This window comes from Cupressus sempervirens, chromosome 4 (assembly GCF_028749045.1).
Source record: "Cupressus sempervirens isolate cs-2001-9-10 chromosome 4, ASM2874904v1, whole genome shotgun sequence".
NCBI classification, from domain to species: Eukaryota; Viridiplantae; Streptophyta; class Pinopsida; order Cupressales; family Cupressaceae; genus Cupressus; species Cupressus sempervirens.
Genome location: NC_143121.1, coordinates 897,516,141 through 897,534,803, shown reverse-complemented (window position 1 = coordinate 897,534,803; position 18,663 = coordinate 897,516,141).

Sequence of the window (18,663 nt, the reverse complement as noted above, 5' to 3'; positions counted from 1 at the left end):
GACACCTAGAGACATATTAGAATGCTTCATATGGGTCAAAGGGGGTCATAGGTTGACCTATGACCCCCTTTGACCCATTAAATGATAACGTATGTCTCTAGGGGTCATAGGACCCCTAGGGACATATTAGAATAATTCTTATGAGTCAAAGGGGCTCATAGGGTGACCTATGACCCCCTTCGACCCATTAGATAATGACATATATATTAGAATCGTTCTTATGGGTCAAAAGGGGTCATAGGTTGACTTATGACCCTCTTCGACACATTACATGACGAAATATGTCCCTAGGGGTCCTAGGACACCTAGGGACATATTAGAATGCTTCATATGGGTCAAACGGTGTCATAGGTTGACCTATGACCCCCTTCGACCCATTAAATGATGACATATATAGCTAGGGGTCCTAGGACCCCTAGGGACATATTAAAATCATTCTTATGGATCAAAGGGGGTCATAGGTTGACCTATAATGTAGTGCCTCTCATGTTTGTAGTCTATGTCTTGTCTATTTTGATTCGAGAGATACTTGATACTCTTATTATTTTGTACCTTATGATGACCTGAGGGTCGGATGTTATACTTGGATTTAGTACCACAGATGCTTTACTGCTATACTGTTCAGTTTATCACATTTTCATGTGGATGCCATTTTGAGATGACAGTAGATCTATGATGATATCTAGTTATATGATGTATTGGACCTATTGGTTGATTATGTTATGAGATGGATTCTATGCTTTGGTTATTTACTTCATTCTTGTATCTTTACACTTTTTACGAATGTGAGTGATGTAAATGGATTAAATAGGTATTTTAATACATGTTGCTTCGGCTATGATATTATTTGCCATTGCACTTGATCGTGTGTTTTAGTGTGTACGAATTATATCCCTGGCAATGGCACATGGAGTTAGTGATTCAGCTATTCAAATTTAACCATGTCGTTCCTATATGGTTGACGTACCCTTATTGTTATTGTTTAGATCAAAACCTTTCGGTGATTAGTAAATCCGAACTCATTTGCATTATGTGATTAGACCAGTGAGTGTGTCTACGCATTTAGAAGTTCGCATTTGTCGCGAAAGTGTTAAGTGTTTTTCTATGTTTTTGGGGTTTTCGGATTTTAATCTTTTGAAATTTAATTTCTGGCAGCTTTGCCTTAGGTGAAATCTCGTTGCAGATAATAACCTATTTTCATTTGGATCAATTTGGAGTTTAACTACTCCAACTAGCTATTTTCCAGAATTGACTATTCACCCAAAAAGTGAATAAGTATTGGAAAAGTGATTTCATAAATCACTTTTCACAATTTGAAAATAGAATTGTAGAGAAAAATTTGGAAATCCTCTTCTAAAGGATTCTTGTTTTGCTCGTTCTAGGAGTTGTGAGCATGGGATCTGCGCGAGGTTGGTCTCGTTGGATTCGGCTCGAGGAGTTTATGCCTTGCTGTCATTTTCAACTATTTTAGCGGGTGGTTTATTTTATTGTGCGGGTTTCGATTTCTGCCTCTTTTTCCTTTAGGTAGGGCCTTCCCGTTTTATAGTTTTGGCTCTATTTCAACTTCCGTTTCTTGTAGCAATATGTTAGGAGGCTGAGAACTAGTGTTCCCCTCCATTTTTGGTTGCTAGTTCTGCCCGGTTGGTCGGGTATGAACATTTTTCTCTATTTTTGAAATGGGGTTTTGGGTTTTTGGGCTGTTATGCTGGCCATTTTTGCATATGGTGTTCGTTTTCATTTATTTTTGGATTTTTGGGGTTTTTGAACCCAAGAGCCAAATAAGTTTTAATTTTGAAATTTTTCCAAAATTTGGGGTTTTTACCTCGTTTTGTGTGCCAACCTATTTTATCAAGTTTTCTTGGCACATTGTGGTTCGTGGACCTGGGTGATCTGTTTGGATACTAGTTAGACCACTTTTGCATCTTTTGTTGCATTGAGATGTGTGTTGCATCCGTTCTCTCAATTTTGTTTACAGTTGAGGGACTTGTTGCTTTGTGTTCTCTTCCAGTCCTTTTATTTGATCTTCGTGATGGTGGTGTGCCACACACAAGTATGTGTGCGTACATAGTCGAATGTCTTGCGAGCCTCGACCTTCTGTAGCACTTTCAAAAGTTATGATCATTGGGGTTGGGTTGGGAATTTGCATGCCTACGGGCACTCATCATTGGATGGGCATGGGTAGGGTAGGGTAGCATATGGAGGGGGCTTCTATTTTGTAGCCCGACAATCATGATGTCATGGGTTGGCAAAGGAAGTTTTATATAAGTGATAATTAAAGAAAACACTGGGAGGTAATAAAATTTAAGATAATAAAATGTGTGAGCACCCGATTAAGTTTGAGGACACAATGTGTGAGCACCCAATTAAGTTTGAGGACACACGATCCGAGCTTGGGCTTGTCGATGCCAAGTGACTCTCCATGATGTCACCCCCTACATAGTAAGCTCATTGAGGTGTCTGACCAGGACCTATAGTTTATGCATTGTCTATGTCTTGGTTTCAGTCATCATATTGCTTGGCGTGAGTGTTAGCCATGGTTGTTGTATTTTTGTGTGTTTGCGGTTGGATCACTATCTCCATCAGTACGACGGGTGTGGACCTACGGGTGCCATGTGGTTGGGAGGCATAGCTACCTTCACCACTGCTAGGGATCTGTGTATAGATACGATCTATTATCCTAATACGACTGTAGCTGGATGTGTCACTTGGTACTTCGGTATACGGAGTATGCTTCTTGTGATTTATGCTCTCATTATGATGTTATCATGTTTAGATGATGTTATTTTTAACGCATTCCTCATTATGATGATTAGCATGTAGTAGATGATGTTATCTGATTACAGTTTTATCTTATGCCTACTACTAGCATGTTAGATTTTATTTACTTACATTGTAGCATGTTTAGTAGTGATGTCCCTATTACGACAGCACCAATGATTTGATCGGTGGCTTGGGATGTTATGCGTGGGGGATGGCTAGGGCCCATGATGGTCCTATGATGCCATTGATGGTTGGGAGGAACCGCGTACTTAGTTGGTTATTTTTGCTCATTGCAATGTTATCTATGTTATTGCGATATTTATTTCAGTTGAATGTGATGTTTCCTTTCTGTACTTTCCCTTCCTTGTTTGATAGATGGTCAGATTTCATTTCCTATATTTCAGTTACTCAATTCTGGTTCAAGTGTTCTGGCCTCGAGATGTGGATCCGGTACTCCCTGGTGTGGAGGTTATTTTTTCATTTTTTTTCCATTTTTGAGTTTCCTTAAGTGTTTTTATTTTCTATGAGCAACATTTGTTCAGTATTGTGCGACACTGATAAAGTATCGCACGCCCATAGAAATAATGTCGTACGATACTATAAAGTGTCGCACGCATTACTGAAGAAGTGTCGTACGACACTGGAAGAGTGTTGCATGGCTTCATGAGAAATGTCACGCGATACTTTTCCAGTATCACACGCCTTCTTGAGAAGTGTCACACACAGTAAGGGAGAAGTGTCGCCCTCCCTTAGTAAAAAGTGTCGCACATTTTTTGGTTAAAACCTATGCGTGCCAACAGTGGGAACTTTTTTTAGTGTTTCAATTATTTTGAGAGTTGATCTAGATACCCTTTTGGGTGTTCTTCAAGCCTATGTTGTTGCATTTTGAATTCAGGAGGTTTATTTTGAAATTCAGTTTTTGGGTTTGTGTTGTTGTCCTTCGGGGTTTAAAATATATCATTTAAGTATAAGTTGATATATATTTAATTCTTTATACTTAAGATATACTTTAATATATGCAGCGATTCATTTGAGATGGGTTTCAGACCTCTACGAGCTAAGGTGTAGATTCTAGGAAAAATTAGGGCTTCAGAAATTCAGACTTAGCCAAATTTCAGGGCTTCAGAAATTCAGACTTAGCCAAATTTCAAGGCTTCAAGATTTCAGACTTAGCCAGTTTCCAAGAGCCAGCTTATGTCTTTCAGCTTGGTAGGTCTTTGTGGTTTTCGTGGTTGTGTTCTTTTTGGTAGTGGCGTTTGGAGATCCGTTGGTGCTTGGTTGTCTTTCAGTCTTCCGTTGCGATCTTTTGGTTTGTGTAGGTTGTATCATGTGCACTTACACTTGTAAAAAAAAAATGTTCTGACTTGTTTTTCATCCTTGTTTCCAAGGATCTCCGAACGGGGCATTACATATAACCCCCTTTGACCCATTACATGACGACATATGTCCCTAGGGGTCCTAAGAACCCTAGGGACATATTAGAATGTTTCATATGGGTCAAAGGGAGTCATAAGATAACCTATGACCCCCTTCGACCCATTAAATGACAACATATATCCCTAGGGGTCCTAGGACCCCTAGGGACATATTAGAATCTTCGACCCATTACATGACGACATATGTCCCCAGGGGTCCTAGGATCCCTAGGGACATATTAGAATAATTCATATGGGTTAAAGGGGGTCATAGATTGACCTATAACCCCGTTCGACCCATTACATGATGACATATGTCCCCAGGGTCCTAGGATCCCTCGGGACATATTAGAATCATTCATATGGGTCAAAGGGTGTCATAGGTTTACCAATGACCCCTTTGACCTATTAAATGATGACATATGTCCCTACCGATCCTAGGACCCCTAGGGACATATTAGAACTATTTTTATAGATCAACGGGGGTCATAGGTTGACCTATGATCCTCTTCAACCCATTAAATGATAAGATTTGTCCCTAGGGGTGCTAAGACTCCTAAGGACATATTAGAATCATTCTTATGGGTCAAAGAGGGTCATAGGTTGACCTATAACCCCCTTCAACCCATTACATATTGACATATGTCCCTAGGGATCCTAAGACCCCTAGGGACATATTAGAATCCTTTGAATTGGTAAAAGGGGGTCATAGGGTGACCTATGACCCCCTTCGACCCATTACCTGAGGACATATGTCCATAGGGGTCTTAGGACCCCTAGGGACATATTAGAATGCTTCATATGGGTCAAAGCGGGTCATAGGTTGACATATGACCCCCTTCAACCCAACAAATGATGACATATCTCCCTAGGGGTCCTAAGACCCCTAGGGACATATTAGAATCATTTTTATGGCTCAAAGGGGGTCACAGATTAACTTATGACCCCCTTCGACATATTACATGATGACGTATGTCCCTAGGGGTCCTAGGACCCCTGATAACAATTAGATTCATTCATATGGGTCAAAAGGGGTCATAGGTTGACCTATGACCCCCTTCGACCCATTAAATGATGACATATGTCCCTAGGGGTCCTAGGAGCCCTAGGGACATATTAGAATCATTCTTATGAGTCAAAGGGGGTCATAGGTTGACCTATGACCCCTTTGACCAATTACATTATGACAAATTTCTCTAGGGGTCCTAGGACCCCTAGGAACGTCTTAGAATTGTTCATGACCCATTACATGATGACATATGGACCTAGGGGTCCTAGGACCCCTAGGGACATATTACAATCTTTCATATGGGTCTAAAGGGGTCTAGGTTGACCTATGACCCCCTTTGACTCATTATATGATGACATATGTCCCTAGGGGTCCTAGGACCCATAGGGACATATTAGAATCGTTAATATGGATCAAAGGGGGTCATAGGTTGACCTATGACCCCCTTCGACAGATTAAATGATGACATATGTTCTTAGGGGTCTTAGGACCCCTAGGGACATATTAGAATCGTTCGTATGGGTCAAAGGGAGTCATAGGTTGACCTATGACCACCTTCGACACATTACATGATAACATATGTCCCTAGGGGTCCTAGGACCCTTAGGGACATATTAGAATACTTCATATGGGTCAAATAGGGTCATATGATGACCTATGACCTCCTTTTACCTATTAAATGACAAGATATGTCCCTAGGGGTTCTAGGACCCCTAGGGACATATTAAAATTATTCTTATGGGTTAAAGGGGGTCATAGGGTGACCTATGACTCCCTTCGAACCATTCATGATGACATATGTCCTCAGGGATCTTAGGACCCCTATGGACATATTAGAATGCTTCATATGGGTCAAAGGGGGTCATAGGTTAACCTATGACCCCTTTCAACCCATTAAATGATGGCATATGTCCCTAGGAGTCCTAAGACCCCTAGGGACATATTAAAATCGTTCTTATGGGTCAAAGGAGGTCATAGGTTGACTTATGACCCCCTTCGACCAATTACATGATGATATATGTCCCTCGGGGTCTTAGGACCCCTAGGGAGATATTAGAATCATTCTTATGAGTCAAAAGGGGTCATAGGTCACCCCTATGACCCCCATCAACCCATTAAATGATGATATATGTCCCTAGCGGTCCTAGGACACCTAGGGACATATTAGAAAGCTTCATATGGGTCAACGGGTGTCATAGGTTGACCTATGACCCCCTTCGACCCATTAAATGACAACATATATCTCTAAGGGTCTTAGGACCCCTAGGGACATATTAGAATCATTCTTATGGGTCAAAGGGGGTCATAGGTTGACCTATGACCCCCTTTGACCTATTACATGACGACATATGTCCCTAAGACCCCTGGGGACATATTAGAATCGTTCTTATGGATCAAAAAGGGTTATAGGGTGACATATGACCCTATTTGACTCATTAAATGATGACATATGTCCCTAGGTGTTTTAGGACTCCTAGGGACATATTAGAATTGTTCTTATGGGTCAAAGGGAGTCATAGGTTGACCTATGACCCCCTTCGACCCATTAAATGATGACATATATCCCTAGGGGTCCTAGGACCCCTAGGGACATATTAGAATCATTCTTATGGGTCAAAGGGGGTCATAGGTTGACCTATGATCCCCTTCGACTCATTACATGACAACATATGTCCTTAGGGGTTCTAAGATTCCAAGGGACATTAGAATCTTTTCAATAGGTCAAAAGGTGTCACAGGGTGACCTATGACCCCTTTTGACCCATTACGTAATGACATATGTCCATAGGGGTCCCAAGACCCCTAAGGACATATTAGAATGCTTCATATGGGTCAAAGGGGGTCATAAGTTGATCTATGACCTCGTTCGACCCATTAAATGATGACATATCCACCTAAGGGTCCTAAGACCCCTAGGGACATATTAGAATCATTCTTATGGTCCAAAGTGGGTCATATGTTAACCCATGACACCCTTTGGACATATGTTGTCATGTAATGTGTCGAAGGGGGTCATAGGTCAACCTATCGCCCCCTTTGACCCATAAGAAGCATTCTAAAATGTCCCTAAGGGGTCGTATGACTCTTAGGGACATATGTCACCATGTAATGGGTCAAAGGGGGCCATAAGTTGACTTATAAGAACTATTCTAATATGTCCCTAGGGTTTCGAGGACCCTTAGGAACATATTTCATCATGTAATGGGTCGAAGCAGGTCATAAGTCAACCTATGACCACATTTGACCCATAAGAATAATTTTAATATTTCATCATGTAATGTGTCGAAGGGGTTAATAGGTCAACCTATGACCCCCTTTGTCCCATAAAAATGATTCTCATATGTCCCTAGCGGTCGTAGGACCTTTAGGGACAAATGTTGTCATTTAATGGGTCGAAGGGGATCATAGGTCAACCTATGACCCCCTTCGACCCATATGAATGATTCTAATATGTCCCTATAGGTCCTAGGACCCATAGGGACATATGTCGTCATGTAATGTGTTGAAGGGGGTTGTAGATCAACCTATGACACCCTTTGACTCATAAGAATGATTCCCATATGTCCCTAGGGGTCTTAGGGACATATGTCATCATGTAATGGGTCAAAGGGGGTCATAGGTCAACCTATGACCCCCTTTGATCCATATGAACAATTCTAATATGTCCCTCGGGGTCTTAGGACCCCTAGGGACATATGTCATCATTTAATGGGTTGAAGGGGGTCATAGGTCAACCTATGACCTCCTTTGACCCAAATGAATAATTTTAATATGTCTCTAGGGTTCCTAAGAGCCCTAGTGACATATGTCATCATTTAATAGGTCGAATGGGTTTATAGGTCAATCTATGACCTCGTTTTACCCATATGAACAATTCTAATATGTCCTTAGGTGTCTTATGACCTGTAGGGACATATGTCATCATGTAATGGGTCAAAGGGGTTCATAGGTTGATTTATGACCCCATTTCACCCATAAGAATGATTCTAATATGTCCCTAGGGGTCCTAAGACCCCTAGGGACATATGTCGTCATGTAATGGGTTGAAGGGTGTCATAAGTCACCCTATTACCCCCTTTGACCCATAAGAATGATTCTAATATGTCCCTAGGGGTCCTAGGACCACTAGGGACATATGTCATCATGTAAAGGGTCAAAGGGAGTCATAGGTCAACCTATGACTCCCTTTGACCCATAAGAACAATTCTAATACGTCTCTAAGTTTCTTAAGACCCCTTTGGACATATGTCATTATGTAATTTGTCGAAGGGGGTCATAGGTCAACCTATGACCCCCTTTGACTCATAAGAAGCATTCTAATATGTCCCTAGGGGTCCCTAGGGACATATGTCATCATGTAATGGGTCAAAGGGGGTCATAGGTTAACCTATGACCTCCTTTGACCCATATGAACAATTCTAATATGTCCCTAAGTGTCCTATGACCCGTAGAGACATATGTCATCATGTAATGGGTCAAAGGGGGTCATAGGTTGACCTATGACTTTGTTTGACCCATAAGAATGATTCTAATATGTCCCTAGGGGTCCTAGGACCCTTAGAGACATATGTCATCATGTAATGGGTTGAAGGGTATCATAGGTCACCCTATGACAACCTTTGACTCATAAAAATGATTCTAATATTTCTCTAGGGGTCCTAAGACCCCTAGGGACATATGCCATCATGTAATGCATTGAAGGGGGTCATAGGTCAACCTATGATCCCCTTTGACCCATAAGAATGATTTTCATATGTCCTTAAGGGTCGTAGGAACATATGTCATCATGTAATGGGTCAAAGGAGGTCATAGGTCAACCTATGACCCCTTTTGACCCATATGAACAATTTTAATATGTCCATAGCGATCCTAGGACCCCTAAAGACATGTCATTATTTAATGGGTCGAAGGACATCATAGGTCAACCTATGACCCCCTTCGACACATATGAACAATTCTAATATGTCCCTAGGGGACCTGGGACCCCTAGGGACATATGTCATCATGTAATGTGTCAAAGGGGGTCATAGGTCAACCTATGACCCCATTTGACCCATAACAATGATTCTCATATGTCCCTAAGGGTCCTCAGGACATATATCGTCATGTAATAGGTCAAAGGGGGTCATAGGTCAACCTATGACCCCTTTTGACTTATATGAACAATTCTAATATGTCCCTAGGCATTCTAGGACCCCTAGGGACATATGTCATCATTTAATGGGTCGATGGGACCTATGACCTCCTTTGATCCATATGAATAATTCTAATATGTCCCTAGGGGTCCTAGGACCCCTAGGGACATATGTCATGATTTAATGGGTTGAAGGGGTTCATAGGTCAACCTATGATCTCCTTTGATCCATATAAACAATTCAAATATGTTCCTACGGGTCCTAGGACCCTTAGAGACATATGTCATCGTTTAATGGGTTAAAGGAGGTCCTAGGTCACCCTATGACCCCCTTTGACCCATATGAATGATTCTAATAGGTCCTTAGACCCATAAAGACAAATGCCTTCATGTAATGGGTCGAAGGGTATCATAAGTCAACCTATGACCTCCTTTGACCCATATGAACGATTCTAATATGTCCCTAGTGGTCCCAAGACCTCTAGGGACATATGTCGTCATGTAATGTGTCGAAGGGGGTCATAGGTCAACCTATGACCCCCTTCGACCCATAAGAATGATTCTAATATGTCCCTAGGGGTCCTAGAACCTTTAGGGACATATGTCATTATGTAATGGGTTGAAGGGGATCATAAGTCAACCTATGAGCCCCTTCGACCCATATGAATGATTCTAATATGTCCATAAGGATGCTAGGACCCCTAGGGACATATGTTGTCATGTAATTGGTCAAAGGGGGTCATAGGTCCACCTATGACGCCCTTTGACCCATATGGACAATTCTAATATGTCCCCTAGGGACATATGTCATCATTTAATAGGTCGAAGGCGGTCATAGGTCAACCTATGACCCCCTTTGACCCATAAGGATGATTCTAATATGTCCCTATGGGTCCTAGACCCCTAGGGACATATGTCATCATTTAATGGGTTGAATGAGGTCATAAGTCAACCTATGACTCTCTTTGACCCATAAGAACGATTCTAATATGTCTTTAGGGGTCCTAGGACCCCTACAGACATATGTCGCCATGTAATGCATCGAAGGAGGTCATAAGTCAACCTATGACCTCCTTCGACCCATAAGAACGATTCTAATATGTCACTAGGGGTCCTAGGACCCCTAGGGACATATGTTGTTATGTAATGGGTTGAATGGGGTCATAGGTCAACCTATGACCCCCTTTGACTCATATATATTAATAATATACACATATATTAATAACATACATATTAACATAATAATATATATTAATAACATATATATATATATATATATATTTATATATATATATATATATAAAATAAAAATATTATGTTATTATATATATTAATAACATACTTTTATATATATATATTACATTATTATATTTAGTAAAAATAATAATTATATAAATTATATTTATAGATTATAATGAGAATAACATAATATATTATATGTTATATCTTTACATTATATATATATATATATATAACAAAAAAAATTTATATATCATAAGCTATAAAATATTATGTTATAATATATATTACGTTATTATATATATATTAATAACATACTTATATATATATATATATATATAACGTTATTATATATATTAATAACATATATATATATATAAGGTTATTATATTTAATAAAAATATTACGTTATATAATATATATTACTTTATTATATTTAATAAAAATATTATGTTATTATATATATATAAATAACATACTTATATATATATATATATATATATATATATATATATTACGTTATTATATTTAGTAAAAATAATAATAATATAAATTATATTTATAGATTATAATGAGAATAACATAATATATTATATGTTATATCTTTACATTACGTTAATATATATATATATATATATATATATATATATATATATATATATATATATATATATATATATATATATATATATATATATATATATAACAAAAATAATTTATAAATCATAAGCTATAAGTCTTAAATCCGGTTTTTCTTCCAAAATGGGTTGAGATTTCAAATTTCTCACCAAAATTCACCTAGCCATATCAGATATCCGATTTGAAATTTGATATCCGATTAGTCTTGGTATTTACCAAGCCTACCCGGTCAATCCAAAAGACGTGTTTGAAGAGGGTTTTAGTGATACTTAGACTTTGGGTAGTCGTCTGACAATGTTATTTTGATTGAAATTGAATGAAACGAAAAGAGTTTTTTAATATCACTCTCAAGATTCCATCAATATAATTTTTTTCAAATTTTAAAATCGATAAGTATTTATTAGTTAATTATCAATGAAGATTATTGTAAAGTGCTGATTGACATATTGATTGAAAAATAGTTATCATTTTCAAACGGTATAACATTTTTTAAATCTAAAAGTTGTGTCACATTCTATGCTTCGCCTAGTATAAGAAAAAGAAAAAAATTAAATTTGGTAAAAATTTCTATTAGTTAAGGTGGTCAGACACGGGACTTTTTTTTCTTGAAAAAGTTTTGGTAGAAAATTCATATTTAATTATTTATTTGGAATAAAAATACCAAAAAATATGTGTCACATCCGGGCATGAGTCTACTTTTCATATCTATAATTATATTTAAACAATATTATCATTTGATTTTGATTAAGGTGGTCAGACATACACCTACTTTTTATTTTTGCCCTGAAATTTTTGTAGTACTGCATTAAAATTCAAACTTTTGACCAATCAATTATTTTTTTCTCCTAATAAGGCCTAGTAGTTTAGAAACTACATTCAATTTTTTATATATTATTTTCTTACAACTTTTTGATATAAAGTCCATAACCACTTTAAAATTATGTGTCAAGTTGACATAACCCTGATTTTCTAATTTTTCACTGCCACTTAAGGCCATAGTTTGGTACACCACGATCCTGCACATACTCGGATGTGGGAAGATTATAGATCTTGAGAATAAATGATTTATTAGATGGCAATGTGCTTTATATGATTAAATTGATGTATGCATATACAATGATGGTGTGTGATTTCATTATTCTGATATCAGTCTTTGCTACATTCTAATTAAATAAAAAGAACATTAACTTTCAATTTCACACCTACATTATGTACAAAAATTGTTGATCATATCTGCAATACACAATTCAACTTGAAATATAGATTACATTGTTTTAAATGCAAGAAAGCACAATTATTATACAACTTTGCATTGAGAAAGTACAATAACATGCTTCATAATGGGGCTCATGACTATTTACTTGGCATTGATATCACCATTTTTTCTTACTGGTAGTTTTTTTGATGTTGATGTGTTATCATCAATTATTGCTTAAAATGTATATCATCTTTAGTTAAATGCTTTCAAGTTTATTAAATGTTAGCCTCATTGCATTAGGATGTATAAAAAAATGATATTTAAAGTTTATCGTCTTCAATTTTAAATGAAATACAGCAAGGAGTACCAAATGATGAAGATCATAAGCCCACTAGTAAGAAGAGAACAACGAATTCATTGAAAATCTTATTTTTCTGATGTTACTGCTTGCTGCATTCCATTTAAATTTAAAGAGCAATAACTTTCAATTCCAGTCGTATGATTACTTTAAATTGTAATACATATACCTATTCAATATGTTAGCCTCATTCCATTATGATGTATTACAAATTGATAGTTAAAGATTTTCACCTTCAAATTTAAATGAAATACAGGAAGGATTACACAATGGCATACACCGAGCTCATGATGAGCATGGATGGATCTAATCATGTGAACCAGACGTGTTCTCCCATTACTTTGAGTGATATAGATGGATCCCTTGTTGTGAGCAACAAATCTTCTTCTTCAAAGAAGAAAATGTGGACAAAATCGATGGAACGCAAGTTTCTAGATTTGCTCCTTGAACAAGTCCATCTCGGACGGAAAGGTGAAGGTGGGTTTAAAAAAGAGGCATGGACTGTGATATAGAGGACATTCAATGCAGTGATGAACTTGAATCTATCACGAGATCATTTTAAGAATAAGCTGAAAACATGGAAAGTAGGATATAAAGTAATGAAGGACTTGAAAATAACAAGTGGGTTAGCTTGGAATGAAGAAACACAAACTGTGGATGCTGAGGATTCAGTGTGGGATGACCTTTTGAAGGTAGGATGATCTTTGTACTCTTTTCATTGAAGAAATTTTCCCTTCTTATTTTAATAATGAAAAACTTACAACCTAATCCATCTATTAATGCTTACATGTAGAGGAGAGAATTCAAAAATGCAAAAATATATAAAAGGTCACCTTTCCAATATTTCAATGAGTTGGCTGTAATTGTCGGTAATGACATTGCTGAAGGGTTCGCATCTACAACGCCCCTTGATGCTGAAGAAGGGCACCCTATGAACAATGCATTTAATGTGCTTGATGAGGATGATACCAATTGTGGTACACCTCTTGACAGCCAACCAGATATTGATGAAGAGTTATATCATTCCAATCAGTCAAGTGCAAGTGCTAGAGGGACTCCTCCACCATCATCATCAAGGAGGGGAAAGAGGAAGAAGACATATTTGGTTACATCATTGGATGTGATATGCGAAACTATGAAAGAAATGAAAGATGGCCTCCTTAAGCCTCAGATTGTAAAAGTGGATAAATTTGAAGATGATAATATTTTGACTGTTGCATATACTGCTCTCAAAGCTGTCCCTGAACTGAGTCGAGAAATTTTCATGAAAGCACATGATACCTTTGTGCTTCAACGTGAAAGAGCCAAAGGGTTCTTGATGATGGATGAGGTGGAGAGAGTGGAGTGGATTGCAATGACATTTGGTACCATTTAGCTATTTCAGCTATTGACTGGATTGCAATGACTTATGTTGCATGATTACTCTATTCAATGGTTTTGCATTAATCTCTAATAGCACTAAATTGAAACTATATTGATCTCACATCACTATATTGGAACTCATTATTGAGCACATTTTGACTATTTAATTAGTGATCTCTTACATCACTATACTAGAAGTCATTAGTGAGCATATATTTACTATTTTGTTAAATAGATTCTAAACAAACTATTACATCATGTATTGGACTGTTTTGCTAAACAAAGTTGAACCATGATAAATTATGTATATGTCAACTATGTATAGATAAAATTCATGATTGTCATTGATCTTCCATGTATCCATACATAGTTTATGAGTTGGCTGCGTTTAATGGTATTGCATTGATCTGTACATAGTTTATGACGTCATAAGTATGTTGAATAATTTTGCATGGATCTATACATACTTGATATATCCATAGTTTAGTTGTTCATTTCATTGGCATGATTCACTTTGATTAATGGTATTGCATTGATCTCTCACAACACTATACTAGAAGTCATTAGTGAGCATATATTTACTATTTTGTTAAACAAATTCTAAACAAACTGTTACAGCATGTATTGGACTATTTTGCTAAATAGATTTGAACCATGATAAATTATGTATATGCCAACTTTGTATAGATGAAAGCCATGATTGTCATTGATCTTCCATGTATCCATACCTAGTTTATGAGTTGGCTACGTTTAATAGTATTGCATTGATCTGTACATAGTTTATGACCTCATAAGTATGTTGAATGATTTTGCATGGATCTATACATACTTGATATATCCATAGTTTAGTTGTTCATTTCATTGGCATGATTCACTTTGATTAATGGTATTGCATTGATCTCTCACAACACTATACTAGAAGTCATTAGTGAGCATATATTTACTATTTTGTTAAACAGATTCTAAACAAACTGTTACAGCATATATTGGATAGTTTTACTAAACAGATTTGAACCATGATAAACTATGTATAGATCAACTATGTATAGATAAAAGCATGATTGCCATGTTTTTCTATTATAATTGGCATTATGATATATATAGGTAATCACATGAGCACATACTGGAATTCATTATTGAGCGCATATTGACTAATTTGCTAAATAGATTTGACACAAATAGCCAGACACTGTTACCAAGTTTAGTTGTTCATTTCACTGGTATTGATCTCTCACAACACTATACTGGAATTTATTAGTGAGCACATATTGACTATTTTGCTAAATAGATTTGAAACAAATAGTTACCACATCTATTGACTATGCTAAGCAGATAGCAGATAGAAATAGAACCATGATAAACTATGTATAGGTCAACTATGTATAGATAAAAGCTAGTGATATACTTGCAAATTTCATTATTGAGCACATATTGAGCACATATTGATTATGTCTAGATAAAAGCCATGATTTACATTGATCTATACATAGTTTATGACTTGGCTCTATTTATATGGTATTGCATTCATCTCTCACAACACTATACTAGAACTCATTACTGGCAAGAAACTATTACAAAGTTTAGTTGTCCATTTCACTGGTATTGATCTGTCACAACACTATACTAGAATTCATTAGTGAGCACATATTGACTATTTTGCTAAACAGATTTGAAACAAACAGTATGTATGTACACACATGTAGGTATGTATGTACGTACATACATATATATGTGCATATGTATGTACACACATGTTGGGTGATGCGACGCGCTCCCTTGCCCACAGGTGGTTAATTATGTGGTGTTCCATGTTCACTAACAGTCATGGCTTTTGGTGCAACGGTAAATGGGTCCTAACAAGTGGTATTAGAGCAAGGTTGTCTTTCAGTTATCCTCTGCAGGAAAGTCTCACGGTTAAGTGGGAGTCTCACAGTTGAGTGGGAGCGATGGAAGATGAGGGTAAGTTGAGGGTTGACAGGTTTAATGGGCAGAACTTTCAGTTATGGAAGATGCAAATGGAAGACTATTTATATTAGAAGGATTTATGGAAGCCGTTGGAAGGAAAAGCCAAGAATCAGGGAACTATGTCAAAGGCTGAATGGGATCTTTTGGACAGAAAGGCACTCGAAAGCATTCGGTTATGCTTGGCACCATCGGTGGCATTTAATATTACAAAAGCAAAGACGACAGAAGATTTGATGAAAACCCTAGCGACACTGTATGAAAAGCCCTCCGCTTCAAATAAGGTATTTCTCATGAAGCGTTTATTTAATATGAAAATGGCAGAAGGTGGATCTATTGCAGATCATTTAAATGAGTTTAATACTATTACTAGTCAATTATCTTCTGTGGGTATCAATTTTGATGAAGAAATTAGGGCTCTCTTGATTTTGTGTTCTTTTCCTGAAAGCTGGAATGGCTTGGTAATGGCGTTGAGTAATTCTGTTCCTAGATCTAGTACCCTAAAATATGATGATGTGATCGGTGTTATTTTAAGTGAGGAAACTCGTAGAAAATCCTCAGGTGGATCTACATCAGGAAGTGCTTTAAATGCATAAAGCAGGGGCAGAATGACTGAAAGAGGAAGTAACTCTGGAAATCATGGGAAATCAAGAGGAAAGTCAAAGGGGAGGAGGTCTCAATCGAGAGGACCAAATGATTGCTGGTATTGTGGGAAACCAAGGCACAAAAAGAAAGATTGCTGGACTCGAAAGAAAAATGAAGGAGATAAATCAAATGGAGACAAAGAGGCAAATGTGGTAAGTAACAAATCCGAAGAGGATGCTTTGCTTCTGTCTTTAGAGAATGTTGATGATTCATGGGTTTTAGATTCTGGTGCTTCTTTTCATGCTACACCTCATAGAGGTTATTTCATTGATTATGTCCAAGGGGATTTTGGGCTTGTTTATTTGGGGGATAATGAACCCTGTCAGATTGTTGGAAAGGGAAAAATTAAGATTAAGTTGCAGAATGGGAATCATTGGCTACTACATGACCTAAGACATGTTCCAAACTAAGTAGAAATTTAATTTCAGCAGGGCAACTCGGTGATGAGGGTTGTGTAGTTACTTTTAATGATAAAAATTGGAAGGTTTCAAAAGGTTCCCTTGTAGTAGCAAAAGGTGTGAAAGTAGGCACCTTATATCTTTGTACAGGTCATATTGTTCCTTCTACTTTGATTGTTTCAGAGAAAAATGAATATTCAGGAACAATTACTGCAGTTGAGCAGGGAGAACAAATAGCTGCTGTAGATTTTGATACAGCGCTGTGGCACAATAGACTTGGGTACATGAGTGAGAAAGGTATGAAAGTACTTCATTCAAGGAAAGTTTTACCAGGTCTAAAATGTGTGAATATGGATTTTTGTGAAAGTTGTGTGTATGGAAAACAAAAGAGAGTGAGTTTTGTAAAGACAGGGAAGGAAAACAAAAAGGAGAAATTAGAGCTTGTGCATACAGATGTATGAGGACCGGCTCAGGTATCTTCCCTTGGTGGCTCTCATTATTATGTTACATTTATTGATGACGCAACTAGAAAAGTATGGGTTTATTTCCTTAGACAGAAATCTGATTTATTTTAAACTTTTAAGAAATAGAAATGCTTGGTTGAAAATGAGACTGGTAAGAAATTAAAATGTCTTAGATCTGATAGTGGTGGTGAGTATTGCAGTCATGAATTTGAAGATTATTTCTCCACTAATGGTATTCGTAGAAAAAAAACTGTTCCAAGGACTCCACAGGAAAATGGAGTGGCTGAACGCATGAACAGGACTATAATGGAGCGCGCAAGGAGCATGAGGTTGCGTGCTGGGTTGCCCTTACACATGTGGGTGGAGGCTGTCAATACTATAGTATATTTGATTAATAGAGGTCCCTCTACTCCTTTGGGCTGTGGTATTCTAGAGGAAGCATGGACTGGTAAGAAGGTGAGTTATTCTTTTCTCAAGACCTTTGGTTGTGAAGCTTTTGCTCATATAGACTTTGAAAATAGAACCAAGCTAGAAGCTAAATCAAAGAAATGTGTTTTTGTTGGATATGGCATTGATGAATTTGGCTATAGGCTTTGGGATTTTGAAAATCATAAAATTATAAGAAGCCGTGATGTCATATTCAATGAAAAAGAGTTGTACAAAGATCTATTGCAGCAACATGAGAAGAAAGAAGATGATTATGTAGTGCTGGATGATACTCCAAAAGCTGATGTTCCAGCCATTCCTCATGATGTGCAACAACTGCAACAACAAATACCACACACACCAGTGAATGTTAGATGGTCAACAAGGCCAATTAGACCTCCACAAAGGTTTTCTCCCTCTTTGTATTCTATTTTACTTACTGATGCTGGTGAACCTGAAAGTTATGATGAAGCTATGCAGGTGGATACTAAGATTCAGTGGGAGTCTGCCATGAAAGATGAAATGGACTCTTTGCTGAAAAATAAGACATGGGATTTGTGCAAGTTGCCTGTAGGTAAAAAGGCTTTACAGAATAAATGGGTTTACCAGTTGAAAGAAGAGGAAGGAGGTAAGAAAAGATTTAAGGCCAGGTTA